The sequence below is a fragment of the Taudactylus pleione genome, unplaced genomic scaffold (genome assembly GCF_031769625.1).
Source record: "Taudactylus pleione unplaced genomic scaffold, aTauple2 ptg000050l, whole genome shotgun sequence".
Lineage (NCBI taxonomy): Eukaryota > Metazoa > Chordata > Amphibia > Anura > Myobatrachidae > Taudactylus > Taudactylus pleione.
This window is the reverse complement of record NW_028284452.1, coordinates 578,808-604,322: the sequence shown is the minus strand read 5'-3', so window position 1 is coordinate 604,322 and position 25,515 is coordinate 578,808.

Here is a 25,515-nt window from a genome sequence, read left to right as displayed (position 1 = left end):
AAACCCAAGTATACTGTAAATATATCTTTCCCTCCAACAGGGAACACACTTAAGTATACTGTAAATATCTCTTTCCCTCCATCAGGGAACAAACCTAAGTATACTGTAAATATCTCTTTCCCGCCAACAGGTAACAAACCTAAATATACTGTAAATATCTCGATATCTCCAACAGGGAATAAACCTAAAAATACTGTAATTATCTCTTTCCCTCCAACAGGAAACAAACATAAGTATACTGTAAATATCTCTTTACCTCCAACAGGGAACAAACCTAAGTATACTGTAAATACCTCTTTCCCTCCAAAAGGGAACAAACCTAAGTATACTGTAAATACCTCTTTCCCTCCAAAAGGGAACAAACCTAAGTATACTGTAAATATCTCTTTACCTCCATCAGGGAAAAAACCTAAATATACTGTAAATATCTCTTTCCCTCCAACAGGGAACAAACCTAAGTATACTGTAAATATCTATTTCCCTCCATCAGGGAACAAACCTAAATATATTGTAAATATCTCTTTCCCTCCAACAGGGAACAAACCTAAATATACTGTAAATACCTCTTTCCTTCCATCAGGGAACAAACCTAAATATATTGTAAATATCTCTTTCTCTCCATCAGGGAACAAACCTAAATATACTGTAAATACCTCTTTCCTTCCATCAAGGAACAAACCTAAGTATACTGTAAATACCTCTTTCCCTCCAACAGGGAACAAACCTAAGTATACTGTAAATATTTCTTTCCCTCCATCAGGGATCAAACCAAAATATACTGTAATTATCTCTTTCCCTCCAACAGGGAATAAACTTAAGATTACTGTAAATAACTCTTTCCCTCCAACAGCGAACAAACCTAAGTATACGTAAATACCTCTTTACCTCCATTAGGGAAAAAACCTAAATATACTGTAAATGCCTCTTTCCCTCCATCAGGGAAAAAACCTAAATATACTGTAAATACCTCTTTCCCTCCAACAGGGAACAAACCTTAGTATACTGTAAATATATCTTTCCCTCCAACAGGGAACAAACCTAAACATACTGTAAATATCTCTTTCCCTCCATTAGGGAACAAACTTAAGTATACTGTAAATATCTCTTTCCCTCCAACAGGGAACAAACCTAAGTATACTGTAAATATATCTTTCCCTCCAACAGGGAACACACTTAAGAATACTGTAAATATCTCTTTCCCTCCATCAGGGAACAAACCTAAGTATACTGTAAATATCTCTTTCCCTCCAACAGGGACCAAACCTAAATATACTGTAAATATCTCGATATCTCCAACAGGGAATAAACCTAAATATACTGTAATTATCTCTTTCCCTCCAACAGGAAACAAACCTAAGTATACTGTAAATATCTCTTTCCCTCCAACAGGGAACAAACCTAAGTATACTGTAAATACCTCTTTCCCTCCAAAAGGGAACAAACCTAAGTATACTGTAAATATCTCTTCCCCTCCATCAGGGAACAAACCTAAGTGTACTGTAAATACCTGATTCCCTCCATCAGTGAAAAAACCTAAATATACTGTAAATATCTCTTTCCCTCCAACAGGGATCAAACCTAAGTATACTGTAAATATCTCTTTCCCTCCATCAGGGAACAAACCTAAATATATTGTAAATATCTCTTTCCCTCCAACAGGGAACAAACCTAAATATACTGTAAATACCTCTTTCCTTCCATTAGGGAACAAACCTAAGTAAACTGTAAATATCTCTTTCCCTCCAATAGGGAACAAACCTTAGTATACTGTAAATATCTCTTTCCCTCCAACAGGGAACAAACCTTAGTATACTGTAAATATATCTTTCCCTCCAACAGGGAACAAACCTAAGTATACTGTAAATATCTCTTTCCCTCCAACAGGGAACAAACCTAGGTATACAGTAAATAACTCTTTCCCTCCAACAGGGAACAAACCTAAGTATACAGTAAATAACTCTTTCCCTCCAACAGGGAACAAACCTAAGCATACTGTAAAAATCTCTTTCCCTCCAACAGGGAACAAACCTAAGCATACTGTAAAAATCTCTTTCCCTCCAACAGGGAACAAATCTAAGTATACTGTAAATATCTCTTTCCCTCCATCAGGGAACAAACCTAAATATATTGTAAATATCTCTTTCCCTCCAACAGGGAACAAACCTAAATATACTGTAAATACCTCTTTCCTTCCATCAGGGAACAAACCTAAATATATTGTAAATATCTCTTTCCCTCCATCAGGGAACAAACCTAAATATACTGTAAATACCTCTTTCCTTCCATCAAGGAACAAACCTAAGTATACTGTAAATACCTCTTTCCCTCCAACAGGGAACAAACCTAAGTATACTGTAAATATCTCTTTCCCTCCATCAGAGATCAAACCAAAATATACTGTAATTATCTTTTTCCCTCCAACAGGGAATAAACTTAAGATTACTGTAAATAACTCTTTCCCTCCAACAGCGAACAAACCTAAGTATACTGTAAATACCTCTTTCCCTCCATTAGGGAAAAAACCTAAATATACTGTAAATACCTCTTTCCCTCCATCAGGGAAAAAACCTAAATATACTGTAAATACCTCTTTCCCTCCAACAGGGAACAAACCTAAGTATACTGTAAATACCTATTTCCCTCCAACAGGGAACAAACCAAAGTATACTGTAAATAAATCTTTCCCTCCAACAGGGAACAAACTTAAGTATACTGTAAATATCTCTTTCACTACATCAGGAAACAAACCTAAATATACTGTAAATACATCTTTCCTTCCAACAGGGAACAAACCTAAGTATACTGTAAATATCTCTTTCCCTCCAACAGTAATAACTATTTCCCTCCAACAGGGAACACACCTAAACATACTGTAATTACGTCTTTCCCTCCAACAGAGAACAAACCTAAGTATACTGTAAATACCTCTTTCCCTCCAACAGGGAACAAACCTAAGTATACTGTAAATATCTCTTTCTCTCCAACAATAAACAAACCTAAGTATGCTGTAATTACCTCTTTCCCTCCAACAGCGAACAAACCTAAGTATACTATTAATACATATTTCCCTCCAACAGTTAAAAAAACTAAGTGTACTGTAAATATCTCTTTCCCTCCAACAGGGAACAAACCTAATTATACAGTAAATAACTCTTTCCCTACAACAGGGAACAAGCCTAAGTATACAGTAAATAACTCTTTCCCTCCAACAGGGAACAAACCTAAGTATACTGTAAATATCTCTTTCCCTCCAAAAGGGAACAAACCTAAGTATACTGTAAATATCTCTTTGCCTCCAATAGGGAACAAACCTTAGTATACTGTAAATATCTCTTTCCCTCCAACAGGGAACAAACCTTAGTATACTGTAAATATATCTTTCCCTCCAACAGGGAACAAACCTAAGTATACTGTAAATAACTCTTTCCCTCCAACAGGGAACAAACTTAAGTATACTGTAAATATATCTTTCCCTCCAAGAGGGAACAAACCTAAGTGTACTGTAAATATCTCTTTCCCTCCAACAGGGAACAAACCTAGGTATACAGTAAATAACTCTTTCCCTCCAACAGGGAACAAACCTAAGTATACAGTAAATAACTCTTTCCCTCCAACAGGGAACAAACCTAAGCATACTGTAAAAATCTCTTTCCCTCCAACAGGGAACAAACCTAAGTATACTGTAAATATCTCTTTCCCTCCAATAGGGAGCAAATTTTAGTATACTGTAAATAACCATTTCCCTCCAACAGGGAACAAACCTTAGTATACTGTAAATATATCTTTCCCTCCAACAGGGAACAAACCTAAACATACTGTAAATATCTCTTTCCCTCCATCAGGGAACAAACTTAAGTATACTGTAAATATCTCTTTCCCTCCAACAGGGAACAAACCTAAGTATACTGTAAATATATCTTTCCCTCCAACAGGGAACACACTTACGTATACTGTAAATATCTCTTTCCCTCCATCAGGGAACAAACCTAAGTATACTGTAAATATCTCTTTCCCTCCAACAGGGACCAAACCTAAATATACTGTAAATATCTCGATATCTCCAACAGGGAATAAACCTAAATATACTGTAATTATCTCTTTCCCTCCAACAGGAAACAAACCTAAGTATACTGTAAATATCTCTTTCCCTCCAACAGGGAACAAACCTAAGTATACTGTAAATACCTCTTTCCCTCCAAAAGGGAACAAACCTAAGTATACTGTAAATATCTCTTTCCCTCCATCAGGGAACAAACCTAAGTGTACTGTAAATACCTGATTCCCTCCATCAGTGAAAAAACCTAAATATACTGTAAATATCTCTTTCCCTCCAACAAGGATCAAACCTAAGTATACTGTAAATATCTCTTTCCCTCCATCAGGGAACAAACCTAAATATATTGTAAATATCTCTTTCCCTCCAACAGGGAACAAACCTAAATATACTGTAAATACCTCTTTCCTTCCATTAGGGAACAAACCTAAGTAAATTGTAAATATCTCTTTCCCTCCAATAGGGAACAAAACTTAGTATACTGTAAATATCTCTTTCCCTCCAACAGGGAACAAACCTTAGTATACTGTAAATATATCTTTCCCTCCAACAGGGAACAAACCTAAGTATACTGTAAATATCTCTTTCCCTCCAACAGGGAACAAACCTAGGTATACAGTAAATAACTCTTTCCCTCCAACAGGTAACAAACCTAAGTATACAGTAAATAACTCTTTCCCTCCAACAGGGAACAAACCTAAGCATACTGTAAAAATCTCTTTCCCTCCAACAGGGAACAAACCTAAGCATACTGTAAAAATCTCTTTCCCTCCAACAGGGAACAAACCTAAATATATTGTAAATATCTCTTTCCCTCCAACAGGGAACAAACCTAAATATACTGTAAATACCTCTTTCCTTCCATCAGGGAACAAACCTAAATATATTGTAAATATCTCTTTCCCTCCATCAGGGAACAAACCTAAATATACTGTAAATACCTCTTTCCTTCCATCAAGGAACAAACCTAAGTATACTGTAAATACCTCTTTCCCTCCAACAGGGAACAAACCTAAGTATACAGTAAATATCTCTTTCCCTCCATCAGGGATCAAACCAAAATATACTGTAATTATCTTTTTCCCTCCAAAAGGGAATAAACTTAAGATTACTGTAAATAACTCTTTCACTCCAACAGCGAACAAACCTAAGTATACAGTAAATACCTCTTTCCCTCCATTAGGGAAAAAACCTAAATATACTGTAAATACCTCTTTCCCTCCATCAGGGAAAAAACCTAAATATACTGTAAATACCTCTTTCCCTCCAACAGGGAACAAACCTAAGTATACTGTAAATACCTATTTCCCTCCAACAGGGAACAAACCAAAGTATACTGTAAATAAATCTTTCCCTCCAACAGGGAACAAACCTAAGTATACTGTAAAAGTCTCTTTCACTACATCAGGAAACAAACCTAAATATACTGTAAATACATCTTTCCTTCCAACAGGGAACAAACCTAAGTATACTGTAAATATCTCTTTCCCTCCAACAGTAATAACTATTTCCCTCCAACAGAGAACAAACCTAAGTATACTGTAAATACCTCTTTCCCTCCAACAGGGAACAAACCTAAGTATACTGTAAATATCTCTTTCTCTCCAACAATAAACAAACCTAAGTATACTGTAAATATCTCTTTCCCTCCAACAGTAATAACTATTTCCCTCCAACAGAGAACAAACCTAAGTATACTGTAAATACCTCTTTCCCTCCAAAAGGGAACAAACCTAAGTATACTGTAAATATCTCTTTGCCTCCAATAGGGAACAAACCTTAGTATACTGTAAATATCTCTTTCCCTCCAACAGGGAACAAACCTTAGTATACTGTAAATATATCTTTCCCTCCAACAGGGAACAAACCTAAGTATACTGTAAATAACTCTTTCCCTCCAACAGGGAACAAACTTAAGTATACTGTAAATATATCTTTCCCTCCAAGAGGGAACAAACCTAAGTATACTGTAAATATCTCTTTCCCTCCAACAGGGAACAAACCTAGGTATACAGTAAATAACTCTTTCCCTCCAACAGGGAACAAACCTAAGTATACAGTAAATAACTCTTTCCCTCCAACAGGGAACAAACCTAAGCATACTGTAAAAATCTCTTTCCCTCCAACAGGGAACAAACCTAAGTATACTGTAAATATCTCTTTCCCTCCAATAGGGAGCAAACCTTAGTATACTGTAAATAACCATTTCCCTCCAACAGGGAACAAACCTTAGTATACTGTAAATATATCTTTCCCTCCAACAGGGAACAAACCTAAACATACTGTAAATATCTCTTTCCCTCCATCAGGGAACAAACTTAAGTATACTGTAAATATCTCTTTCCCTCCAACAGGGAACAAACCTAAGTATACTGTAAATATATCTTTCCCTCCAACAGGGAACACACTTAAGTATACTGTAAATATCTCTTTCCCTCCATCAGGGAACAAACCTAAGTATACTGTAAATATCTCTTTCCCTCCAACAGGGACCAAACCTAAATATACTGTAAATATCTCGATATCTCCAACAGGGAATAAACCTAAATATACTGTAATTATCTCTTTCCCTCCAACAGGAAACAAACCTAAGTATACTGTAAATATCTCTTTCCCTCCAACAGGGAACAAACCTAAGTATACTGTAAATACCTCTTTCCCTCCAAAAGGGAACAAACCTAAGTATACTGTAAATATCTCTTTCCCTCCATCAGGGAACAAACCTAAGTGTACTGTAAATACCTGATTCCCTCCATCAGGGAAAAAACCTAAATATACTGTAAATATCTGTTTCCCTCCAACAGGGAACAAACCTAAGTATACTGTAAATATCTCTTTCCCTCCATCAGGGAACAAACCTAAATATATTGTAAATATCTCTTTCCCTCCAACAGGGAACAAACCTAAATATACTGTAAATACCTCTTTCCTTCCATTAGGGAACAAACCTAAGTATACTGTAAATATCTCTTTCCCTCCAATAGGGAACAAACCTTAGTATACTGTAAATATCTCTTTCCCTCCAACAGGGAACAAACCTTAGTATACTGTAAATATATCTTTCCCTCCAACAGGGAACAAACCTAAGTATACTGTAAATAACTCTTTCCCTCCAACAGGGAACAAACTTAAGTATACTGTAAATATATCTTTCCCTCCAAGAGGGAACAAACCTAAGTATACTGTAAATATCTCTTTCCCTCCAACAGGGAACAAACCTAGGTATACAGTAAATAACTCTTTCCCTCCAACAGGGAACAAACCTAAGTATACAGTAAATAACTCTTTCCCTCCAACAGGGAACAAACCTAAGCATACTGTAAAAATCTCTTTCCCTCCAACAGGGAACAAACCTAAGCATACTGTAAAAATCTCTTTCCCTCCAACAGGGAACAAATCTAAGTATACTGTAAATATCTCTTTCCCTCCATCAGGGAACAAACCTAAATATATTGTAAATATCTCTTTTCCTCCAACAGGGAACAAACCTAAATATACTGTAAATACCACTTTCCTTCCATCAGGGAACAAACCTAAATATATTGTAAATATCTCTTTCCCTCCATCAGGGAACAAACCTAAATATACTGTAAATACCTCTTTCCTTCCATCAAGGAACAAACCTAAGTACACTGTAAATACCTCTTTCCCTCCAACAGGGAACAAACCTAAGTATACTGTAAATATCTCTTTCCCTCCGTCAGGGATCAAACCAAAATATACTGTAATTATCTCTTTCCCTCCAACAGGGAGTAAACCTAAGAATACTGTAAATAACTCTTTCCCTCCAACAGCGAACAAACCTAAGTATACTGTAAATTCCTCTTTCCCTCCATTAGGGAAAAAACCTAAATATACTGTAAATACCTCTTTCCCTCCATCAGGGAAAAAACCTAAATATACTGTAAATACCTCTTTCCCTCCAACAGGGAACAATCCTAAGTATACTGTAAATACCTATTTCCCTCCAACAGGGAACAAACCAAAGTATACTGTAAATAAATCTTTCCCTCCAACAGGGAACAAACCTAAGTATACTGTAAATATCTCTTTCACTACATCAGGAAACAAACCTAAATATACTGTAAATACATCTTTCCTTCCAACAGGGAACAAACCTAAGTATACTGTAAATATCTCTTTCCCTCCAACAGTAATAACTATTTCCCTCCAACAGGGAACACACTTAAATATACTGTAATTACCTCTTTCCCTCCAACAGCGAACAAACCTAAGTATACTGTAAATACCTCTTTCCCTCCAACAGGGAACAAACCTAAGTATACTGTAAATATCTCTTTCTCTCCAACAATAAACAAACCTAAGTATGCTGTAATTACCTCTTTCCCTCCAACAGCGAACAAACCTAAGTATACTATTAATACATATTTCCCTCCAACAGTTAAAAAAACTAAGAGTACTGTAAATATCTCTTTCCCTCCAACAGGGAACAAACCTAAGTATAAAGTAAATAACTCTTTCCCTCCAACAGGGAACAAGCTTAAGTATACAGTAAATAACTCTTTCCCTCCAACAGGGAACAAACCTAAGTATACTGTAAATATCTCTTTCCCTCCAATAGGGAACAAACCTTAGTATACTGTAATTATCTCTTTCCCTCCAACAGGGAACAATCCTTAGTATACTGTAAATATATCTTTCCCTCCAACAGGGAACAAACCTAAGTATACTGCAAATAACTCTTTAATTCCAACAGGGAACAAACTTAAGTATACTGTAAATATATATCTTTCCCTCCAAGAGGGAACAAACCTAAGTATACTGTAAATATCTCTTTCCCTCCAACAGGGAACAAACCTAGGTATACAGTAAATAACTCTTTCCCTCCAACAGGGAACAAACCTAAGTATACTGTAAATAACTCTTTCCCTCCAACAGGGAACAAACCTAAGCATACTGTAAAAATCTCTTTCCCTCCAACAGGGAACAAACCTAAGTATACTGTAAATATCTCTTTCCCTCCAATAGGGAGCAAACCTTAGTAAACTGTAAATAACCCTTTCCCTCCAACAGGGAACAAACCTTAGTATACTGTAAATATATCTTTCCCTCCAACAGGGAACAAACCTAAACATACTGTAAATATCTCTTTCCCTCCATCAGGGAACAAACTTAAGTATACTGTAAATATCTCTTTCCCTCCAACAGGGAACAAACCTAAGTATACTGTAAATACCTCTTTCCCTCCAACAGGGAACAAACCTAAGTATACTGTAAATACCTCTTTCCCTCCATCAGGAACAAAACTAAATATATTGTAAATATCTCTTTCCCTCCAACAGGGAACAAACCTAAATATACTGTAAATACATCTTTCCATCCATCAAGGAAGAAACCTAAGTATACTGTAAATACCTCTTTCCCTCCAACAGGGAACTAACCTAAGTATACTGTCAATATATCTTTCCCTCCAACAGGGAAAAAACCTAAGTATACTGTAAATATCTCTTTCACTACATCAGGAAACAAACCTAAGTATACTGTCAATACATCTTTCCTTCCAAAAGGGAACAAACCTAATTATACTGTAAATATCTCTTTCCCTTCAACAGGGAACATACCTAGGTATATTGTAAATATGTCTTTCCCTCCAACAGGGAACAAACCTAAATAAACAGTAATTACATCTTTCCCTCCAACAGCGAACAAACCTAAGTATACAGTAAATACCTCTTTCCCTCCAACTGGGAACAAACCTAAATATACTGTAAATATCTCTTTCCCTCCAACAGGGAACAAACCTAAGTATACTGTAAATACCTCTTTCCTTCAATCAGGGAACAAACCTAAGTATACTGTAAATACCTCTTTCCCTCCAACAGGGAACAAACTTAAGTATACTGTAAATATATCTTTCCCTCCAACAGGGAACAAACCTAAGTATACTGTAAATATCTCTTTGCCTCCAATAGGGAACAAACCTTAGTATACTGTAAATATCTCTTTCCCTCCAACAGGGAACAAACCTTAGTATACTGTAAATATATCTTTCCCTCCAAAAGGGAACAAACCTAAGTATACTGTAAATAACTCTTTCCCTCCAACAGGGAACAAACCTAAGTATACTGTAAATATCTCTTTCCCTCCAATAGGGAGCAAACCTTAGTATACTGTAAATAACCATTTCCCTCCAACAGGGAACAAACCTTAGTATACTGTAAATATATCTTTCCCTCCAACAGGGAACAAACCTAAACATACTGTAAATATCTCTTTCCCTCCATCAGGGAACAAACTTAAGTATACTGTAAATATCTCTTTCCCTCCAACAGGGAACAAACCTAAGTATACTGTAAATATATCTTTCCCTCCAACAGGGAACACACTTAAGTATACTGTAAATATCTCTTTCCCTCCATCAGGGAACAAACCTAAGTATACTGTAAATATCTCTTTCCCTCCAACAGGGACCAAACCTAAATATACTGTAAATATCTCGATATCTCCAACAGGGAATAAACCAAAATATACTGTAATTATCTCTTTCCCTCCAACAGGAAACAAACCTAAGTATACTGTAAATATCTCTTTCCCTCCAACAGGGAACAAACCTAAGTATACTGTAAATACCTCTTTCCCTCCAAAAGGGAACAAACCTAAGTATACTGTAAATATCTCTTTCCCTCCATCAGGGAACAAACCTAAGTGTACTGTAAATACCTGATTCCCTCCATCAGGGAAAAAACCTAAATATACTGTAAATATCTCTTTCCCTCCAACAGTGAACAAACCTAAGTATACTGTAAATATCTCTTTCCCTCCATCAGGGAACAAACCTATATATATTGTAAATATCTCTTTCCCTCCAACAGGGAACAAACCTAGGTATACAGTAAATAACTATTTCCCTCCAACAGGGAACACACCTAAACATACTGTAATTACGTCTTTCCCTCCAACAGAGAACAAACCTAAGTATACTGTAAATACCTCTTTCCCTCCAACAGGGAACAAACCTAAGTATACTGTAAATATCTCTTTCTCTCCAACAATAAACAAACCTAAGTATGCTGTAATTACCTCTTTCCCTCCAACAGCGAACAAACCTAAGTATACTATTAATACTTATTTCCCTCCAACAGTTAAAAAAACTAAGTGTACTGTAAATATCTCTTTCCCTCCAACAGGGAACAAACCTAATTATACAGTAAATAACTCTTTCCCTACAACAGGGAACAAGCCTAAGTATACAGTAAATAACTCTTTCCCTCCAACAGGGAACAAACCTAAGTATACTGTAAATATCTCTTTCCCTCCAAAAGGGAACAAACCTAAGTATACTGTAAATATCTCTTTGCCTCCAATAGGGAACAAACCTTAGTATACTGTAAATATCTCTTTCCCTCCAACAGGGAACAAACCTTAGTATACTGTAAATATATCTTTCCCTCCAACAGGGAACAAACCTAAGTATACTGTAAATAACTCTTTCCCTCCAACAGGGAACAAACTTAAGTATACTGTAAATATATCTTTCCCTCCAAGAGGGAACAAACCTAAGTGTACTGTAAATATCTCTTTCCCTCCAACAGGGAACAAACCTAGGTATACAGTAAATAACTCTTTCCCTCCAACAGGGAACAAACCTAAGTATACAGTAAATAACTCTTTCCCTCCAACAGGGAACAAACCTAAGCATACTGTAAAAATCTCTTTCCCTCCAAAAGGGAACAAACCTAAGTATACTGTAAATATCTCTTTCCCTCCAATAGGGAGCAAACCTTAGTATACTGTAAATAACCATTTCCCTCCAACAGGGAACAAACCTTAGTATACTGTAAATATATCTTTCCCTCCAACAGGGAACAAACCTAAACATACTGTAAATATCTCTTTCCCTCCATCAGGGAACAAACTTAAGTATACTGTAAATATCTCTTTCCCTCCAACAGGGAACAAACCTAAGTATACTGTAAATATATCTTTCCCTCCAACAGGGAACACACTTAAGTATACTGTAAATATCTCTTTCCCTCCATCAGGGAACAAACCTAAGTATACTGTAAATATCTCTTTCCCTCCAACAGGGACCAAACCTAAATATACTGTAAATATCTCGATATCTCCAACAGGGAATAAACCAAAATATACTGTAATTATCTCTTTCCCTCCAACAGGAAACAAACCTAAGTATACTGTAAATATCTCTTTCCCTCCAACAGGGAACAAACCTAAGTATACTGTAAATACCTCTTTCCCTCCAAAAGGGAACAAACCTAAGTATACTGTAAATATCTCTTTCCCTCCATCAGGGAACAAACCTAAGTGTACTGTAAATACCTGATTCCCTCCATCAGGGAAAAAACCTAAATATACTGTAAATATCTCTTTCCCTCCAACAGTGAACAAACCTAAGTATACTGTAAATATCTCTTTCCCTCCATCAGGGAACAAACCTAAATATATTGTAAATATCTCTTTCCCTCCAACAGGGAACAAACCTAGGTATACAGTAAATAACTATTTCCCTCCAACAGGGAACACACCTAAACATACTGTAATTACGTCTTTCCCTCCAACAGAGAACAAACCTAAGTATACTGTAAATACCTCTTTCCCTCCAACAGGGAACAAACCTAAGTATACTGTAAATATCTCTTTCTCTCCAACAATAAACAAACCTAAGTATGCTGTAATTACCTCTTTCCCTCCAACAGCGAACAAACCTAAGTATACTATTAATACTTATTTCCCTCCAACAGTTAAAAAAACTAAGTGTACTGTAAATATCTCTTTCCCTCCAACAGGGAACAAACCTAATTATACAGTAAATAACTCTTTCCCTACAACAGGGAACAAGCCTAAGTATACAGTAAATAACTCTTTCCCTCCAACAGGGAACAAACCTAAGTATACTGTAAATATCTCTTTCCCTCCAAAAGGGAACAAACCTAAGTATACTGTAAATATCTCTTTGCCTCCAATAGGGAACAAACCTTAGTATACTGTAAATATCTCTTTCCCTCCAACAGGGAACAAACCTTAGTATACTGTAAATATATATTTCCCTCCAACAGGGAACAAACCTAAGTATACTGTAAATAACTCTTTCCCTCCAACAGGGAACAAACTTAAGTATACTGTAAATATATCTTTCCCTCCAAGAGGGAACAAACCTAAGTGTACTGTAAATATCTCTTTCCCTCCAACAGGGAACAAACCTAGGTATACAGTAAATAACTCTTTCCCTCCAACAGGGAACAAACCTAAGTATACAGTAAATAACTCTTTCCCTCCAACAGGGAACAAACCTAAGCATACTGTAAAAATCTCTTTCCCTCCAACAGGGAACAAACCTAAGTATACTGTAAATATCTCTTTCCCTCCAATAGGGAGCAAATTTTAGTATACTGTAAATAACCATTTCCCTCCAACAGGGAACAAACCTTAGTATACTGTAAATATATCTTTCCCTCCAACAGGGAACAAACCTAAACATACTGTAAATATCTCTTTCCCTCCATCAGGGAACAAACTTAAGTATACTGTAAATATCTCTTTCCCTCCAACAGGGAACAAACCTAAGTATACTGTAAATATATCTTTCCCTCCAACAGGGAACACACTTACGTATACTGTAAATATCTCTTTCCCTCCATCAGGGAACAAACCTAAGTATACTGTAAATATCTCTTTCCCTCCAACAGGGACCAAACCTAAATATACTGTAAATATCTCGATATCTCCAACAGGGAATAAACCTAAATATACTGTAATTATCTCTTTCCCTCCAACAGAAAAGAAACCTAAGTATACTGTAAATATCTCTTTCCCTCCAACAGGGAACAAACCTAAGTATACTGTAAATACCTCTTTCCCTCCAAAAGGGAACAAACCTAAGTATACTGTAAATATCTCTTTCCCTCCATCAGGGAACAAACCTAAGTGTACTGTAAATACCTGATTCCCTCCATCAGTGAAAAAACCTAAATATACTGTAAATATCTCTTTCCCTCCAACAAGGATCAAACCTAAGTATACTGTAAATATCTCTTTCCCTCCATCAGGGAACAAACCTAAATATATTGTAAATATCTCTTTCCCTCCAACAGGGAACAAACCTAAATATACTGTAAATACCTCTTTCCTTCCATTAGGGAACAAACCTAAGTAAACTGTAAATATCTCTTTCCCTCCAATAGGGAACAAACCTTAGTATACTGTAAATATCTCTTTCCCTCCAACAGGGAACAAACCTTAGTATACTGTAAATATATCTTTCCCTCCAACAGGGAACAAACCTAAGTATACTGTAAATATCTCTTTCCCTCCAACAGGGAACAAACCTAGGTATACAGTAAATAACTCTTTCCCTCCAACAGGTAACAAACCTAAGTATACAGTAAATAACTCTTTCCCTCCAACAGGGAACAAACCTAAGCATACTGTAAAAATCTCTTTCCCTCCAACAGGGAACAAACCTAAGCATACTGTAAAAATCTCTTTCCCTCCAACAGGGAACAAATCTAAGTATACTGTAAATATCTCTTTCCCTCCATCAGGGAACAAACCTAAGTATACTGTAAATACCTCTTTCCCTCCAACAATAAACAAACCTAAGTATGCTGTAATTACCTCTTTCCCTCCAACAGCGAACAAACCTAAGTATACTATTAATACATATTTCCCTCCAACAGTTAAAAAAACTAAGTGTACTGTAAATATCTCTTTCCCTCCAACAGGGAACAAACCTAATTATACAGTAAATAACTCTTTCCCTACAACAGGGAACAAGCCTAAGTATACAGTAAATAACTCTTTCCCTCCAACAGGGAACAAACCTAAGTATACTGTAAATATCTCTTTCCCTCCAAAAGGGAACAAACCTAAGTATACTGTAAATATCTCTTTGCCTCCAATAGGGAACAAACCTTAGTATACTGTAAATATCTCTTTCCCTCCAACAGGGAACAAACCTTAGTATACTGTAAATATATCTTTCCCTCCAACAGGGAACAAACCTAAGTATACTGTAAATAACTCTTTCCCTCCAACAGGGAACAAACTTAAGTATACTGTAAATATATCTTTCCCTCCAAGAGGGAACAAACCTAAGTATACTGTAAATATCTCTTTCCCTCCAACAGGGAACAAACCTAGGTATACAGTAAATAACTCTTTCCCTCCAACAGGGAACAAACCTAAGTATACAGTAAATAACTCTTTCCCTCCAACAGGGAACAAACCTAAGCATACTGTAAAAATCTCTTTCCCTCCAACAGGGAACAAACCTAAGTATACTGTAAATATCTCTTTCCCTCCAATAGGGAGCAAACCTTAGTATACTGTAAATAACCATTTCCCTCCAACAGGGAACAAAACTTAGTATACTGTAAATATATCTTTCCCTCCAACAGGGAACAAACCTAAACATACTGTAAATATCTCTTTCCCTCCATCAGGGAACAAACTTAAGTATACTGTAAATATCTCTTTCCCTCCAACAGGGAACAAACCTAAGTATACTGTAAATATATATTTCCCTCCAACAGGGAACACACCTAAGTATACTGTAAATATCTCTTTCCCTCCATCAGGGAACAAACCTAAGTATACTGTAAATATCTCTTTCCCTCCAACAGGGACCAAACCTAAATATACTGTAAATATCTCGATATCTCCAACAGGGAATAAACCTAAATATACTCTAATTATCTCTTTCCCTCCAACAGGAAACAAACCTAAGTATACTGTAAATATCTCTTTCCCTCCAACAGGAAACAAACCTAAGTATACTGTAAATATCTCTTTCCCTCCAACAGGGAACAAACCTAAGTATACTGTAAATACCTCTTTCCCTCCAAAAGGGAACAAACCTAAGTATACTGTAAATATCTCTTTCCCTCCATCAGGGAACAAACCTAAGTGTACTGTAAATACCTGATTCCCTCCATCAGGGAAAAAACCTAAATATACTGTAAATATCTCTTTCCCTCCAACAGGGAACAAACCTAAGTATACTGTAAATATCTCTTTCCCTCCATCAGGGAACAAACCTAAATATATTGTAAATATCTCTTTCCCTCCAACAGGGAACAAACCTAAATATACTGTAAATACCTCTTTCCTTCCATTAGGGAACAAACCTAAGTATACTGTAATTATCTCTTTCCCTCCAACAGAGAACAAACCTAAGTATACTGTAAATATCTCTTTCCCTCCAAAAGGGAACAAACCTAAGTATACTGTAAATATCTCTTTGCCTCCAATAGGGAACAAACCTTAGTATACTGTAAATATCTCTTTCCCTCCAACAGGGAACAAACCTTAGTATACTGTAAATATATCTTTCCCTCCAACAGGGAACAAACCTAAGTATACTGTAAATAACTCTTTCCCTCCAACAGGGAACAAACTTAAGTATACTGTAAATATATCTTTCCCTCCAACAGGGAACAAACCTAGGTATACAGTAAATAACTCTTTCCCTCCAACAGGGAACAAACCTAAGTATACAGTAAATAACTCTTTCCCTCCAACAGGGAACAAACCTAAGCATACTGTAAAAATCTCTTTCCCTCCAAAAGGGAACAAACCTAAGTATACTGTAAATATCTATTTCCCTCCAATAGGGAGCAAACCTTAGTATACTGTAAATAACCATTTCCCTCCAACAGGGAACAAACCTTAGTATACTGTAAATATATCTTTCCCTCCAACAGGGAACAAACCTAAACATACTGTAAATATCTCTTTCCCTCCATCAGGGAACAAACCTAAATATATTGTAAATATCTCTTTCCCTCCAACAGGGAACAAACCTAAATATACTGTAAATACCTCTTTCCTTCCATTAGGGAACAAACCTAAGTATACTGTAAATATCTCTTTCCCTCCAATAGGGAACAAACCTTAGTATACTGTAAATATCTCTTTCCCTCCAACAGGGAACAAACCTTAGTATACTGTAAATATATCTTTCCCTCCAACAGGGAACAAACCTAAGTATACTGTAAATAACTCTTTCCCTCCAACAGGGAACAAACTTAAGTATACTGTAAATATATCTTTCCCTCCAAGAGGGAACAAACCTAAGTATACTGTAAATATCTCTTTCCCTCCAACAGGGAACAAACCTAGGTATACAGTAAATAACTCTTTCCCTCCAACAGGGAACAAACCTAAGTATACAGTAAATAACTCTTTCCCTCCAACAGGGAACAAACCTAAGCATACTGTAAAAATCTCTTTCCCTCCAACAGGGAACAAACCTAAGCATACTGTAAAAATCTCTTTCCCTCCAACAGGGAACAAATCTAAGTATACTGTAAATATCTCTTTCCCTCCATCAGGGAACAAACCTAAATATATTGTAAATATCTCTTTCCCTCCAACAGGGAACAAACCTAAATATACTGTAAATACCTCTTTCCTTCCATCAGGGAACAAACCTAAATATATTGTAAATATCTCTTTCCCTCCATCAGGGAACAAACCTAAATATACTGTAAATACCTCTTTCCTTCCATCAAGGAACAAACCTAAGTACACTGTAAATACCTATTTCCCTCCAACAGGGAACAAACCTAAGTATACTGTAAATATCTCTTTCCCTCCATCAGGGATCAAACCAAAATATACTGTAATTATCTCTTTCCCTCCAACAGGGAGTAAACCTAAGAATACTGTAAATAACTCTTTCCCTCCAACAGCGAACAAACCTAAGTATACTGTAAATTCCTCTTTCCCTCGATTAGGGAAAAAACCTAAATATACTGTAAATACCTCTTTCCCTCCATCAGGGAAAAAACCTAAATATACTGTAAATACCTCTTTCCCTCCAACAGGGAACAATCCTAAGTATACTGTAAATACCTATTTCCCTCCAACAGGGAACAAACCAAAGTATACTGTAAATAAATCTTTCCCTCCAACAGGGAACAAACCTAAGTATACTGTAAATATCTCTTTCACTACATCAGGAAACAAACCTAAATATACTGTAAATACATCTTTCCTTCCAACAGGGAACAAACCTAAGTATACTGTAAATATCTCTTTCCCTCCAACAGTAATAACTATTTCCCTCCAACAGGGAACACACTTAAATATACTGTAATTACCTCTTTCCCTCCAACAGCGAACAAACCTAAGTATACTGTAAATACCTCTTTCCCTCCAACAGGGAACAAACCTAAGTATACTGTAAATATCTCTTTCTCTCCAACAATAAACAAACCTAAGTATGCTGTAATTACCTCTTTCCCTCCAACAGCGAACAAACCTAAGTATACTATTAATACTTATTTCCCTCCAACAGTTAAAAAAACTAAGTGTACTGTAAATATCTCTTTCCCTCCAACAGGGAACAAACCTAATTATACAGTAAATAACTCTTTCCCTACAACAGGGAACAAGCCTAAGTATACAGTAAATAACTCTTTCCCTCCAACAGGGAACAAACCTAAGTATACTGTAAATATCTCTTTGCCTCCAATAGGGAACAAACCTTAGTATACTGTAAATATCTCTTTCCCTCCAACAGGGAACAAACCTTAGTATACTGTAAATATATCTTTCCCTCCAACAGGGAACAAACCTAAGTATACTGTAAATAACTCTTTCCCTCCAACAGGGAACAAACTTAAGTATACTGTAAATATATCTTTCCCTCCAAGAGGGAACAAACCTAAGTGTACTGTAAATATCTCTTTCCCTCCAACAGGGAACAAACCTAGGTATACAGTAAATAACTCTTTCCCTCCAACAGGGAACAAACCTAAGTATACAGTAAATAACTCTTTCCCTCCAACAGGGAACAAACCTAAGCATACTGTAAAAATCTCTTTCCCTCCAACAGGGAACAAACCTAAGTATACTGTAAATATCTCTTTCCCTCCAATAGGGAGCAAATTTTAGTATACTGTAAATAACCATTTCCCTCCAACAGGGAACAAACCTTAGTATACTGTAAATATATCTTTCCCTCCAACAGGGAACAAACCTAAACATACTGTAAATATCTCTTTCCCTCCATCAGGGAACAAACTTAAGTATACTGTAAATATCTCTTTCCCTCCAACAGGGAACAAACCTAAGTATACTGTAAATATATCTTTCCCTCCAACAGGGAACACACTTACGTATACTGTAAATATCTCTTTCCCTCCATCAGGGAACAAACCTAAGTATACTGTAAATATCTCTTTCCCTCCAACAGGGACCAAACCTAAATATACTGTAAATATCTCGATATCTCCAACAGGGAATAAACCTAAATATACTGTAATTATCTCTTTCCCTCCAACAGAAAAGAAACCTAAGTATACTGTAAATATCTCTTTCCCTCCAACAGGGAACAAACCTAAGTATACTGTAAATACCTCTTTCCCTCCAAAAGGGAACAAACCTAAGTATACTGTAAATATCTCTTTCCCTCCATCAGGGAACAAACCTAAGTGTACTGTAAATACCTGATTCCCTCCATCAGTGAAAAAACCTAAATATACTGTAAATATCTCTTTCCCTCCAACAAGGATCAAACCTAAGTATACTGTAAATATCTCTTTCCCTCCATCAGGGAACAAACCTAAATATATTGTAAATATCTCTTTCCCTCCAACAGGGAACAAACCTAAATATACTGTAAATACCTCTTTCCTTCCATTAGGGAACAAACCTAAGTAAACTGTAAATATCTCTTTCCCTCCAATAGGGAACAAACCTTAGTATACTGTAAATATCTCTTTCCCTCCAACAGGGAACAAACCTTAGTATACTGTAAATATATCTTTCCCTCCAACAGGGAACAAACCTAAGTATACTGTAAATATCTCTTTCCCTCCAACAGGGAACAAACCTAGGTATACAGTAAATAACTCTTTCCCTCCAACAGGTAACAAACCTAAGTATACAGTAAATAACTCTTTCCCTCCAACAGGGAACAAACCTAAGCATACTGTAAAAATCTCTTTCCCTCCAACAGGGAACAAACCTAAGCATACTGTAAAAATCTCTTTCCCTCCAACAGGGAACAAATCTAAGTATACTGTAAATATCTCTTTCCCTCCATCAGGGAACAAACCTAAGTATACTGTAAATACCTCTTTCCCTCCAACAATAAACAAACCTAAGTATGCTGTAATTACCTCTTTCCCTCCAACAGCGAACAAACCTAAGTATACTATTAATACATATTTCCCTCCAACAGTTAAAAAAACTAAGTGTACTGTAAATATCTCTTTCCCTCCAACAGGGAACAAACCTAATTATACAGTAAATAACTCTTTCCCTACAACAGGGAACAAGCCTAAGTATACAGTAAATAACTCTTTCCCTCCAACAGGGAACAAACCTAAGTATACTGTAAATATCTCTTTCCCTCCAAAAGGGAACAAACCTAAGTATACTGTAAATATCTCTTTGCCTCCAATAGGGAACAAACCTTAGTATACTGTAAATATCTCTTTCCCTCCAACAGGGAACAAACCTTAGTATACTGTAAATATATCTTTCCCTCCAACAGGGAACAAACCTAAGTATACTGTAAATAACTCTTTCCCTCCAACAGGGAACAAACTTAAGTATACTGTAAATATATCTTTCCCTCCAAGAGGGAACAAACCTAAGTATACTGTAAATATCTCTTTCCCTCCAACAGGGAACAAACCTAGGTATACAGTAAATAACTCTTTCCCTCCAACAGGGAACAAACCTAAGTATACAGTAAATAACTCTTTCCCTCCAACAGGGAACAAACCTAAGCATACTGTAAAAATCTCTTTCCCTCCAACAGGGAACAAACCTAAGTATACTGTAAATATCGATTTCCCTCCAATAGGGAGCAAACCTTAGTATACTGTAAATAACCATTTCCCTCCAACAGGGAACAAACCTTAGTATACTGTAAATATATCTTTCCCTCCAACAGGGAACAAACCTAAACATACTGTAAATATCTCTTTCCCTCCATCAGGGAACAAACTTAAGTATACTGTAAATATCTCTTTCCCTCCAACAGGGAACAAACCTAAGTATACTGTAAATATATATTTCCCTCCAACAGGGAACACACTTAAGTATACTGTAAATATCTCTTTCCCTCCATCAGGGAACAAACCTAAGTATACTGTAAATATCTCTTTCCCTCCAACAGGGACCAAACCTAAATATACTGTAAATATCTCGATATCTCCAACAGGGAATAAACCTAAATATACTCTAATTATCTCTTTCCCTCCAACAGGAAACAAACCTAAGTATACTGTAAATATCTCTTTCCCTCCAACAGGGAACAAACCTAAGTATACTGTAAATACCTCTTTCCCTCCAAAAGGGAACAAACCTAAGTATACTGTAAATATCTCTTTCCCTCCATCAGGGAACAAACCTAAGTGTACTGTAAATACCTGATTCCCTCCATCAGGGAAAAAACCTAAATATACTGTAAATATCTCTTTCCCTCCAACAGGGAACAAACCTAAGTATACTGTAAATAACCATTTCCCTCCAACAGGGAACAAACCTTAGTATACTGTAAATATATCTTTCCCTCCAACAGGGAACAAACCTAAACATACTGTAAATATCTCTTTCCCTCCATCAGGGAACAAACCTAAATATATTGTAAATATCTCTTTCCCTCCAACAGGGAACAAACCTAAATATACTGTAAATACCTCTTTCCTTCCATTAGGGAACAAACCTAAGTATACTGTAAATATCTCTTTCCCTCCAATAGGGAACAAACCTTAGTATACTGTAAATATCTCTTTCCCTCCAACAGGGAACAAACCTTAGTATACTGTAAATATATCTTTCCCTCCAACAGGGAACAAACCTAAGTATACTGTAAATAACTCTTTCCCTCCAACAGGGAACAAACTTAAGTATACTGTAAATATATCTTTCCCTCCAAGAGGGAACAAACCTAAGTATACTGTAAATATCTCTTTCCCTCCAACAGGGAACAAACCTAGGTATACAGTAAATAACTCTTTCCCTCCAACAGGGAACAAACCTAAGTATACAGTAAATAACTCTTTCCCTCCAACAGGGAACAAACCTAAGCATACTGTAAAAATCTCTTTCCCTCCAACAGGGAACAAACCTAAGCATACTGTAAAAATCTCTTTCCCTCCAACAGGGAACAAATCTAAGTATACTGTAAATATCTATTTCCCTCCATCAGGGAACAAACCTAAATATATTGTAAATATCTCTTTCCCTCCAACAGGGAACAAACCTAAATATACTGTAAATACCTCTTTCCTTCCATCAGGGAACAAACCTAAATATATTGTAAATATCTCTTTCCCTCCATCAGGGAACAAACCTAAATATACTGTAAATACCTCTTTCCTTCCATCAAGGAACAAACCTAAGTACACTGTAAATACCTCTTTCCCTCCAACAGGGAACAAACCTAAGTATACTGTAAATATCTCTTTCCCTCCATCAGGGATCAAACCAAAATATACTGTAATTATCTCTTTCCCTCCAACAGGGAGTAAACCTAAGAATACTGTAAATAACTCTTTCCCTCCAACAGCGAACAAACCTAAGTATACTGTAAATTCCTCTTTCCCTCGATTAGGGAAAAAACCTAAATATACTGTAAATACCTCTTTCCCTCCATCAGGGAAAAAACCTAAATATACTGTAAATACCTCTTTCCCTCCAACAGGGAACAATCCTAAGTATACTGTAAATACCTATTTCCCTCCAACAGGGAACAAACCAAAGTATACTGTAAATAAATCTTTCCCTCCAACAGGGAACAAACCTAAGTATACTGTAAATATCTCTTTCACTACATCAGGAAACAAACCTAAATATACTGTAAATACATCTTTCCTTCCAACAGGGAACAAACCTAAGTATACTGTAAATATCTCTTTCCCTCCAACAGTAATAACTATTTCCCTCCAACAGGGAACACACTTAAATATACTGTAATTACCTCTTTCCCTCCAACAGCGAACAAACCTAAGTATACTGTAAATACCTCTTTCCCTCCAACAGGGAACAAACCTAAGTATACTGTAAATATCTCTTTCTCTCCAACAATAAACAAACCTAAGTATGCTGTAATTACCTCTTTCCCTCCAACAGCGAACAAACCTAAGTATACTATTAATACTTATTTCCCTCCAACAGTTAAAAAAACTAAGTGTACTGTAAATATCTCTTTCCCTCCAACAGGGAACAAACCTAATTATACAGTAAATAACTCTTTCCCTACAACAGGGAACAAGCCTAAGTATACAGTAAATAACTCTTTCCCTCCAACAGGGAACAAACCTAAGTATACTGTAAATATCTCTTTGCCTCCAATAGGGAACAAACCTTAGTATACTGTAAATATCTCTTTCCCTCCAACAGGGAACAAACCTTAGTATACTGTAAATATATCTTTCCCTCCAACAGGGAACAAACCTAAGTATACTGTAAATAACTCTTTCCCTCCAACAGGGAACAAACTTAAGTATACTGTAAATATATCTTTCCCTCCAAGAGGGAACAAACCTAAGTGTACTGTAAATATCTCTTTCCCTCCAACAGGGAACAAACCTAGGTATACAGTAAATAACTCTTTCCCTCCAACAGGGAACAAACCTAAGTATACAGTAAATAACTCTTTCCCTCCAACAGGGAACAAACCTAAGCATACTGTAAAAATCTCTTTCCCTCCAACAGGGAACAAACCTAAGTATACTGTAAATATCTCTTTCCCTCCAATAGGGAGCAAATTTTAGTATACTGTAAATAACCATTTCCCTCCAACAGGGAACAAACCTTAGTATACTGTAAATATATCTTTCCCTCCAACAGGGAACAAACCTAAACATACTGTAAATATCTCTTTCCCTCCATCAGGGAACAAACTTAAGTATACTGTAAATATCTCTTTCCCTCCAACAGGGAACAAACCTAAGTATACTGTAAATATATCTTTCCCTCCAACAGGGAACACACTTACGTATACTGTAAATATCTCTTTCCCTCCATCAGGGAACAAACCTAAGTATACTGTAAATATCTCTTTCCCTCCAACAGGGACCAAACCTAAATATACTGTAAATATCTCGATATCTCCAACAGGGAATAAACCTAAATATACTGTAATTATCTCTTTCCCTCCAACAGAAAAGAAACCTAAGTATACTGTAAATATCTCTTTCCCTCCAACAGGGAACAAACCTAAGTATACTGTAAATACCTCTTTCCCTCCAAAAGGGAACAAACCTAAGTATACTGTAAATATCTCTTTCCCTCCATCAGGGAACAAACCTAAGTGTACTGTAAATACCTGATTCCCTCCATCAGTGAAAAAACCTAAATATACTGTAAATATCTCTTTCCCTCCAACAAGGATCAAACCTAAGTATACTGTAAATATCTCTTTCCCTCCATCAGGGAACAAACCTAAATATATTGTAAATATCTCTTTCCCTCCAACAGGGAACAAACCTAAATATACTGTAAATACCTCTTTCCTTCCATTAGGGAACAAACCTAAGTAAACTGTAAATATCTCTTTCCCTCCAATAGGGAACAAACCTTAGTATACTGTAAATATCTCTTTCCCTCCAACAGGGAACAAACCTTAGTATACTGTAAATATATCTTTCCCTCCAACAGGGAACAAACCTAAGTATACTGTAAATATCTCTTTCCCTCCAACAGGGAACAAACCTAGGTATACAGTAAATAACTCTTTCCCTCCAACAGGTAACAAACCTAAGTATACAGTAAATAACTCTTTCCCTCCAACAGGGAACAAACCTAAGCATACTGTAAAAATCTCTTTCCCTCCAACAGGGAACAAACCTAAGCATACTGTAAAAATCTCTTTCCCTCCAACAGGGAACAAATCTAAGTATACTGTAAATATCTCTTTCCCTCCATCAGGGAACAAACCTAAGTATACTGTAAATACCTCTTTCCCTCCAACAATAAACAAACCTAAGTATGCTGTAATTACCTCTTTCCCTCCAACAGCGAACAAACCTAAGTATACTATTAATACATATTTCCCTCCAACAGTTAAAAAAACTAAGTGTACTGTAAATATCTCTTTCCCTCCAACAGGGAACAAACCTAATTATACAGTAAATAACTCTTTCCCTACAACAGGGAACAAGCCTAAGTATACAGTAAATAACTCTTTCCCTCCAACAGGGAACAAACCTAAGTATACTGTAAATATCTCTTTCCCTCCAAAAGGGAACAAACCTAAGTATACTGTAAATATCTCTTTGCCTCCAATAGGGAACAAACCTTAGTATACTGTAAATATCTCTTTCCCTCCAACAGGGAACAAACCTTAGTATACTGTAAATATATCTTTCCCTCCAACAGGGAACAAACCTAAGTATACTGTAAATAACTCTTTCCCTCCAACAGGGAACAAACTTAAGTATACTGTAAATATATCTTTCCCTCCAAGAGGGAACAAACCTAAGTATACTGTAAATATCTCTTTCCCTCCAACAGGG